The 9,817-nt window shown below is 26.8% G+C and overlaps 1 protein-coding gene across 1 annotated transcript in view; it reads right to left on the reverse strand.

Annotated features, from left to right (window-relative positions):
- Bre1 (E3 ubiquitin-protein ligase Bre1) overlaps positions 1–9,268 on the reverse strand; it is a 78,086-nt gene extending 68,818 nt beyond the window's left edge. The window contains exon 1 of the mRNA XM_067280294.1: positions 8,797–9,268. The gene's annotated coding sequence lies outside the window, so the exon portion shown is untranslated. The remainder of the gene's footprint in view (positions 1–8,796) is intronic.
- Positions 9,269–9,817: the final 549 nt, after the last annotated feature.

Here is a 9,817-nt window from a genome sequence, read left to right on the forward strand (position 1 = left end):
GTGAAGAGTGAATTTTATTTAATCTTTGCCTGCAACAAAATGAACTAACTTTTGATTCAAATAACAAAACTATCCTGTCATTTTGAGTACCGAGTTTCAGAATGAATATGTTTCAGTTGTTTAATAAAAAATTTTATTCACATTTGATTCTATATTCCCTTTCAACTTCATTATTTTGAGTTATAATTCAATAGTTTTTGAATTAAAAAATTTAATTTGTATAATTGCTTGCTAGACAGTGTTGACAGTTTAAACATTGTACCTGAAGGAAAGCTTGAAAAACATTTTATACCTACAATAAATAGACCTCTGTATCACAACAACATTTTTTATGTATACAGCTGATGATAATATTGAAATTATTTTAAAGCATATTAATCTTTTTGTAGTAAAGATTTGGTATATTTAATTTTAAAATTCTTAAGGTTTAATAATACTTTAAATTAAACCATCTTTAGATTTCTCATATTTTGTATTAAATTAAATATTAGTAGTTTAATTTCTAGTACTGAAAAAAATTTAATTTTTTTGTAAATCTATTATTTTTTTTTGAAATTTTTCCATTTTTAAAGACTTTTGTACATATTTTTAATGAAATGCATATAAAATATTTTAGATTAACTAAAAGTTTCAAAAAAATTAAAAGAAAACAACTTTTGCACATATAAAGAATCTCTCAGGAAATGATGACAAGAATTTAACTTAGAAACCTGACTTTGACAAGTGGGAAATTACGATTATTTTACAAAAATTTACACATTTTCAATAACATTGAATAGAAATATTATAAATAAAGATTTTATTTAGAAATTTCAGTCCAATTAAAAAATATCCATAAACAATAAATGTTTCTTTCTAAATAATCCACAAAACACCCATTTTGGCATACAAAAAGGTTTTTTCTGGCTACTATGATAACATTTACCTTACACATTGAGCATATATATTGAGTTTAGTAAAAGAACTTGATCCAGACATTTAACTGAGGAGCCAGAGTCAGCAGTTTTATATAGTGACTTCATAACATTGTTTTTGTATGCCTGAAAATGAACTGAGAAAGCTCAAAAGTACTAGAAACTTTTAAGAAACTGTTTTTTTATGCTCCAATAAAGCAGGTAATGGTGCAATTGTCATTTATCAAAAATTTGAGATTAAGACTGGATCAAGATAAACAAAGAATTATCAGTAAATAATGGAAAGTGTAGAGTTTGGCAGTAAACATAGATTATGTAAATTAGATGATTTAAATAAATCACCTGGCAAGTGCTAAAATATTTCTCAATATTTTATCCACTAGATATCCAAAAAACTAACATGATTTCACATAAGAAAATCAAAATTCCTTACACGTAATAAAGTCCCAAAATCAAAAATACATTTTCCTCATTCAATAACTACAATGAAACCTGCTATGTGCATGCTTGTAAAATTCTCTCTTATGTTAATATGCACTTTGTCATTTACTATATAATATTCTTTAAAACATTTTGCATATTCATCTTCAGATAGTTATGCATCAATAATGTTAAAATTCTGTAATTTATTAATATTTTTATTATTGAATATGAGGTTTAATCATATTCTGAATCATATATAGGAGAACTGGTGACAATATAAGGTGTGTTTATCAGTTGAAAGTTGACTGCCATTGAATTTGTATTTTGTGTGCTGTAATATTCAAAATAAATTTTCAAAATAATTAAATTTTGAATTATTAATCCAAAAAAATAATTTTACAACAATACAAAATCCACATAGTTAATATAAAAATATAAGTTCTTTCAAAGAACTTATATTTTTATATTAACAATTTTGAATTACAATAAGAAGTCTTGCCATATTAGATTTCCTTCCCCTCACTATCAGTAAAATCCTGATTAAAGTACAGTACATAAAATACAATGAATGAAGTAGAACAAAGCAAAATACAAATAGTAATTAAAAGTAAGATAATTTTTTAGTGTAAATTTTTGATAGAATAATTATTACACTAATAATTATATCCTAAAGCTGGAACACATTATGGATCCAATTGCAAATATATAAATTAGCAACCCTTAATTTTCAAAAAAACACAATTCTAGCTGTGACCAAAACTGATGACCAAATTAAGTCTAGTCCAATTGTCATCTGTTATAACTAACACACACACACACACACACACACACATATATATATATATATATATATATATATATATATTTTAATCAGATTTGACATAATTTGGCAAATTAATTTGGTCTTCTATTAATACTCTTTTTTTACATAAAAAGTTTTCTATTAATTTTTCAAGAATTAAAAGAAGAAATAAACCAATTTCTATTGACAAAGTATTTCATTAATAATGCAAAATTCAAAGAAAATTTTTCCAAAATTAACAAATTTCAACATTACATAAATCCTCTGTTAATTATTAGTCTGTTTACATTTTTTAAAAGCCAATATTGTTTACTTATTACAAGAATAAATTACCATCCAGGAAGAAAAACTAAAATTTGTGAACTGACAAATTCAATCTCTCTTATTCATCATTAGTCATTGGATATACAAAAATGGATGTGATATCTTATATAAAATTAAAATACTCAACATTTTCATTCCTGATTTAATTACAAGTCAGGCAACAAATGACTGGTTTTATTATCCCATTAAATTAAACAATGTAATACACATATACTCAATGGGACCATAATCAGTCTACTTTGATCTAAATCTAAATAACAAATTTCTTAATCAAACAAATGTATTCACTTTCATTTGTCTTGTCTCTTCATTTTATTTTATTAGTACTTAATGTTTGCTGAAATTATGTGCATATATGATTTTTATTTACATACACCAATCAAAAAAATTTCAGTTCCTAGCCAAAGAGGATTCATTCGTATGATCATAATACAGTTGATTCCGTTTAATTGAGCCACCGGTTAATCGGGGCAGCTGCTTTATTGGGCCAAATCTCAAAGAATGGAAACCAAACTAATAAATTAATACATAATTTAATTGCCTAATTGGGACAGTAGCAGAAAAGGAATTTAGCAATATATTTTAGTAATCATCCGAAAATATGTATGCACTACATACACTAATGTCATGTAGGCCTACTGGTTGGCAGAGAAAAAGAGATTTTGTCTTTTTGCTCGGTCAGTTCAGTTTTTCCGGAGGGTGGTCAGCATAGCAAGATGTATTACACGGGGATTTCGTCTGAGATGATCTGAATGCAAGTTACTGACCCTTCTCTGGATTGTACCAGACAATTCCCTTAAAAGCGAAGGGACAAAGATCACTGGACAATTTTTTGAGGTCTCTCGACTGAGTTGGAAGACAGCTAGAGTTCCCTTGGAAGATAGTGTGCATAATTACATCTAGATTCAGACAGCAGCCATCTGATTGTTGAGACCAGCATCGAGCTGGCAGATTTTATGGACATTCCTGCCAAAGTGGCCCATCTCCAAGTAAAAGAAACTGTGCTCAAAGGAAGACCGTAAGGTGACTTTTGGACAAACTCTTTTCTTTCTCCCTTTTTAGTTAGAACACGTTCTAACTAAAAAGAAAGAAAGAAAAAATTGTTCAATCAGGAACAGATCAAATGGTCAACCCTTGTGTACGCCACTACTAATATTTGACAACACTAGCATTATACAAATCAGTTATCTATCATCATGAATCTGGCAAATTTATAGTACAAATATTTTCTGTATTTTGGTTTAATAAAACATTAAAATAGGTACTTGATTATTATTTTTTAACTACTTATTTATTTACCTACATATTACGTATTTTATTATAGAATTTATTATTAGTTTGTTTAATTGGGGCAGCCACTTAATTGGGCCAAAATGGATTAGTCCCAATGTGTTCCAATTAAGTGGAATCGACTGTATATATATTTTGTAAATATATGGACAAAGATATCATTCTACAAACATATTGAAAAATCATAATTCTTTCTTTATTTGTTTTGTTCATCTGGAGATTCCAGCCACTTAAAAAATCATAATAATACTAGAACTTCTTATGTATTTAAAACTATAGATAGCCAATAGAGCTGATCTCAATGATTTCAAAAAATAATCATAATACCTTCAAAATTCAACTACATAAACAAAGTAAACAGATTATCAAATCCTATATTTAGGTTTTTTTATTTAGACATACATTTTATTGAAGTTAAACTAAAAAATAAATATTGACTTTAAACACATGAAGTCCTGGCTTAGGATAATTTTTCTTCTTAAGCCAAGATTATATGATCTATCTGACTGCCTGTGACAGTTCAACTCTGGCAATGTGTGTCACTGTCATATACTCCTACTCTGTGTTACAATTTATATAATACAGTAGACTTGCTTTATAGCAACCTTTGCCAATTACATGATACAATTTAATGCATATGTAAGAAAAATAGTCCAAACTTGACTATCCTTTAAAATTATATTATTTAAAGTAATTTTAAAATTTAATTTAAAAAAATGAAAAAAAATATCATCATGCAAATTTGTTTTTAATAATTAAATGACAGAGAAAAACAAAAAAATAACTCAAAACAATCAAATGATGGTTATTATATTCTATAAAAAAATAACTCAAAAACAATACAAAGTATAGGTATAGTGTTGATGATATGAAAAAGTCATTAATCAAAATCAACTTGAGAGAGTAATAATTCCAGAAATTATGAAGTTTTTACGTAACAACTGTTAGTAATCTTCTACAGGACCAGTAATAAGGTGTCTCATTATTATTTTTACTATTATGTATTTTTTATTTTGAATTTAAAGATTCATCAGTATCTACATTGTAGATTGTAATGAAAGACTAGTGCTTGTTTTTAATAAATTAGACTATTTTTTCTTTTATTTATCATCATTTGTATGTATTAAATTTCTATATCTTAACATTTTTTTGCTATTGTACTAGAATTAAATTAATATTTTTATTTTATTTATGGTATTAATCTTTTTATTCTTTCCCTACCAAGAGCAATTGGTTATCCAAAAGTGTCCTGTCCCATTTGGAATAACTGACACTTTACTGTATTGAAATTATCATGTGTAGGAAAAAAATGTAACCGATTTTCATACTTATGTATTGTAATTTTTCCATTTAATTCATTATGAAAATTATATTTACCTGTATAGTATTTTTATTTTTACATACAATAAATATAATTTTGATTTATTTTTTTTAAATATTAAGGCATATTTTCACATAAGAGAACAGTTCATTTTTACTTCCACATTTGTTGTTTTAATATACAAAATGTTACTCTACCAAGATTTCAACCATTTATAGACTTGATATATTGACAGTAAATAGCATTATGGTTACAGAATATTGACCAAAATCTTCTGTATTGATTGTAATATATTGTGGCAAATCAATCACTAAATCAAAGGCTGCTATAAAGTGGGAGTTTGCTATAATTTTTTTACACGAACAATATTAGCTTTATATATACAGGTACTCCTCACTTTACGACCTATCTGCTTAATGACCACTCGCACTTACGACCAATCGAATTTCAACCTGCAATTCGAGGAATCCCCTTGCTCAGCTTGAGTGTTGGTCAGTGGCAAATGGTGACATTCGCACTAAGCATACTATAATAGGCTTGCATGTACTATAATAGTCTTTTTATGAATAAATTTGAAGTTTGCTGCATAATTTGGATAATTTTACGATCCTATATTCTCGGCACAAGCTCCTCGCTTATCGACCAATTCGCTTAACGACATAGTAGTCGGAACGGAACTCGGTTGTAAAGTGAGGAGTACCTGTATATCTATACTGTATTTTACGGACTATAAGACGCACTTTTTTCTTCGAAAAATTGCCTCCAAAATTCTGGTGCGTCTTATAGTCCTAGCGTCTTATAGGTATTTTTTTTAAAAATTGCTTAAAAATTAAGGTGCGTCTTATAGTCCGTAGCATCTTATATCTGTAAAATACGGTGTATATATATTAAATAAGTAAATAATACTTTAAAAATTTAATAAAAGAATTGATGGTAAGTGAAAAAATACCACAATTTAAAATAATATGGAGCAAATCAATAAACATTTTAAAAAATATACCAATTGCATTTAAATTAAATAATGTAATACACTATAAAATGTGATCAAAAATTAAACTTTGACATTTATAGGACCTAAATATTTGACATTTCATACACTTCAGATTTTTCTGTAATGAATTTGACATTCACTTTCAACTCTATCATTTTATTTTTCTGAACAAAGTGAACTTGCAAATTCCCAAAGAGATGATTCCAGAAGTAAAAAATATTGAATAATGAATTAATAAAATTATTATAAATTAAAATAAAATTTTAATAATTTTAATATTATATATTAAATTTTCAAATTTAGCAAGTCAAACTGGAGTCAACGTTTAAATATATACATGGTGGGTGCCAAAAGTTTCTGGCCTAACTTTGTTTTAGATGTTATAGATATAAAACAATGATGTCATTTTTCAATGTAGTCTCTTGCAGTTCAACACATCTTGGAATTTGAGTTTTGGAAACAGATAATAATCACTAGGAACCAGGTCAGGGCTGTAGGGTGGATGGTCAAGCTCCTCAAACCCACACTCCTTCATAGCAGCCTTGGCAATGGCAGTCATGTGCATTGTCCTGCAAAAGGTGAACACGATGCAAATTAATGCAACAAGTCTAACTAAAATGAACATTTCCAAGAGACTTATGCAACATGGTGGGAAAAACTGTTTTATTAGTACACATACAAATGGCACTATCTGATACTATCATTATTTTATTCCTATCATGTCTGAAACATAGTTAGGCTGAAAACTTTTGGCACTTACTTCAAACATTCTAAAATTATAGAAATTCATTTTTCAAAGGTTTCTATATTGAATTAGAAAGTACATGTAGGAAATATAATTCTTCACCCCCAAATGGTTTGTGTATACATACATGGTTATATAGACATAACCACACCAAAATTACATATCAAATAATCAAATAAAAAGGCAAGATTATCTAGATGATTAATCTTTTCTTCCAGAATAGTCAAAGTAATTAAATTTAATACAAGATGACAGCATAATCATCTACTTTTACTCCAAATTATATAATATCTATAAAATTAATTAGCCAAGTTCTAACTCAATAAGTAATCTGGCCTTATATAATAATTCTTCACTTCAAAACCGCTCAATAAATTATTAAGTCTATTATAATGAACAAACAAGATAGTTTTAGTAAAGTTTAAAATAGACATTAAATGTACAGTACAACAGCTTATTATGATCACTTTGGGACCTTTCTACTGGTGATGATAACTGACCAATAACATTAAGAAAAAAGAAATGAGAGTACAAGTGATGGAAATTCCAGTTTTATTGGCTCTGATATTAAAAGATCATGTTGAAACAATTAAAAATATTAACTTGAAGATTAATTAATTATTTATTAATAGAAATTTATCCAGCTTATAAGTGATGCAAATGCCAGCAATGTAGACTACCGTACTATGAGCAAATAATAATTAAATTGATCAATGTTCAGCATTTAAAACACTGGTTAAGACTGATAATGATAACTGATCATAATTTCAAATAATAGTCACAAGTCAAAGCTGATAGCATGAGGAAACAGCTTAAAAATGCCTATTCATCTGGATATAATAACTATCAACAAAATTCTAATTACAATAATTTTAATTTTAACTAATTAACTTTTATAAGTATATTTTAACTTATATGTTTGGGATCATGTTAAAACCAATGAGATTAGATAACTGATGATAACTGTGATTATAATAAACAAATTCTACTGTATTTCCAAAATGCAAAACCTGAATATTTTGTAAACTTCAAAGAATGAATCTTTGGAAATCATTCAACTTCTGCACATTGGATTTAATCATTTAAAAGTGATTTCTAAGGATAAAGCATGACTAACATTTTCAAACTATAAAATGCTTAAAAATATTTAAATTCATAATTAAAAGTATTCCATCACATCCAATCACCAGTAATAAAACATTCTTCTTTCACTGAGACAACCTTTTTATTAGAGGCTATCCCTCTGCAAAATTGTGTAAAACAGTTTTAAAATGTCCACTGACAATAAGCCAATAATTAAAAAATATATATGTATAATTTCAATTAAATGTTTAAATTCATGTCACTTTTTTGCAAAGTTTGTGAATCTATATAAAACAATTTTGGCATTATTTATTATATAATAGAAAATCTTTCTTTCTCAGACATTGTAATTCAGAAATCTTCAAAGAAAATTTATGTTCAGAACAGACACAAAGTTCCTATGCATGTCATCAGATCTTTTAAGACATGATCTCAATGAATTCAGATAATGGCAGGAATAGATTTAATGCAGCAGTCTCCTCAAAGTGCAGAATTAGTAATGCATGAAAAATTGTTTTAAGAGATCACAAAAGAAAATTTTGACTTCAGTTTACACAATAAGACTCAAAAACAGCTGTTTTAGTGATGCCAAACTATTAATTAAAAGACGTTTAGAAGATATGCAAAGAATAGAGAGAATTCTAACATCGTGCTGCATACATAGAAACTTTACGGCCATTCCTAAAATGCGAGAAATATTAAAATTTTTGTATTTTTAATTATAAGGTTTCTGATATATAAAAAAAAATTTACAACAAATTTCTGATATTGGTAATGAAAAACATGTCAAACTTACCATAAGGAAATTTGTATTAAATTTGTTTAATATATCATTTAATGATAAATATGTGCAAAATAAAACTCAAGAATAATTAATAAAAAAAATAATAATGAAATATTTACCATTTCATGTAAAGTTTATTCACAATCGAAGAAAACTTTGTTTAGATTATTATTATAATTTCATTGAGAAATTCATCTTCATTTTTTATAAATTTCATAAAATTAAAAATTTAATTTCCATGTAAGCTTATTTGATTCATTATTTTATCTTAATCATTCAAAATAAAACAGAAGATTCTTGATTTGATCATAATTAAAAATTCATTTAATCAATGAACACAGTTTCATTCCTAAGACATATTTTGCCTTTTGAAAAATCCTCACACCTTTAATCAGTTTATATATATACAATTCTTGATTTTTCCGTCTTTCAATGACTAACCTACCTTTTTTATATATTAAAATATATTTTAATATAACTAATAAATCACGTGTGTTCCATATTTATATATTTTAAATTGGAATGGTATTAAATGTCAATATTTGTGAATTCACTTTCCCTCCGCCATCTTTTACGGATTGAGATAAGGACAAAAGCGCAAACACGAAGCCATCTACCGGATTAAGTTTCTTTTCATTCACGAATTTTAAAATTTAATATGAAAATATTTAATTTATTTCTATATAAAAATAATATATAAGTAATGAAATTAAAGAATATAAATTCATTATAACTACAATTAATAATTAAATAGATCATTAATTTTATTTTTTACCTCATTGAATAACGAAATTTTAACAATAATAAATAGTAATTTAAATTCATATTTTAAATTCAAAGTGTATCGCGGCAATAGTATGCATAGCCTCGAGTGTAAAATAGTAATTTAACATGATAATATTAACACGAATTACTCTGGAATAGTGTGCAGCATAATGTATGATTTCGTATCAAAAATTCTAAAGTTCTTTCTGATCTGTTGACATTAAGAAAGCCGTTTTCATTCCCATTACGGATTCGACCAGATCCATATTGTCAAAAATATTTGGGTGTTTATTGACGGGTCCGAGTAGGGATGGCCAAACATCCGTCTTTTCGCCGAATTGTCAGGCATTTGACTACTCTGTCCTCCAGTGCAGG

The sequence above is a fragment of the Centruroides vittatus genome, unplaced genomic scaffold (genome assembly GCF_030686945.1).
Source record: "Centruroides vittatus isolate TY-2023 unplaced genomic scaffold, ASM3068694v2 contig_882, whole genome shotgun sequence".
NCBI classification, from domain to species: domain Eukaryota; kingdom Metazoa; phylum Arthropoda; class Arachnida; order Scorpiones; family Buthidae; genus Centruroides; species Centruroides vittatus.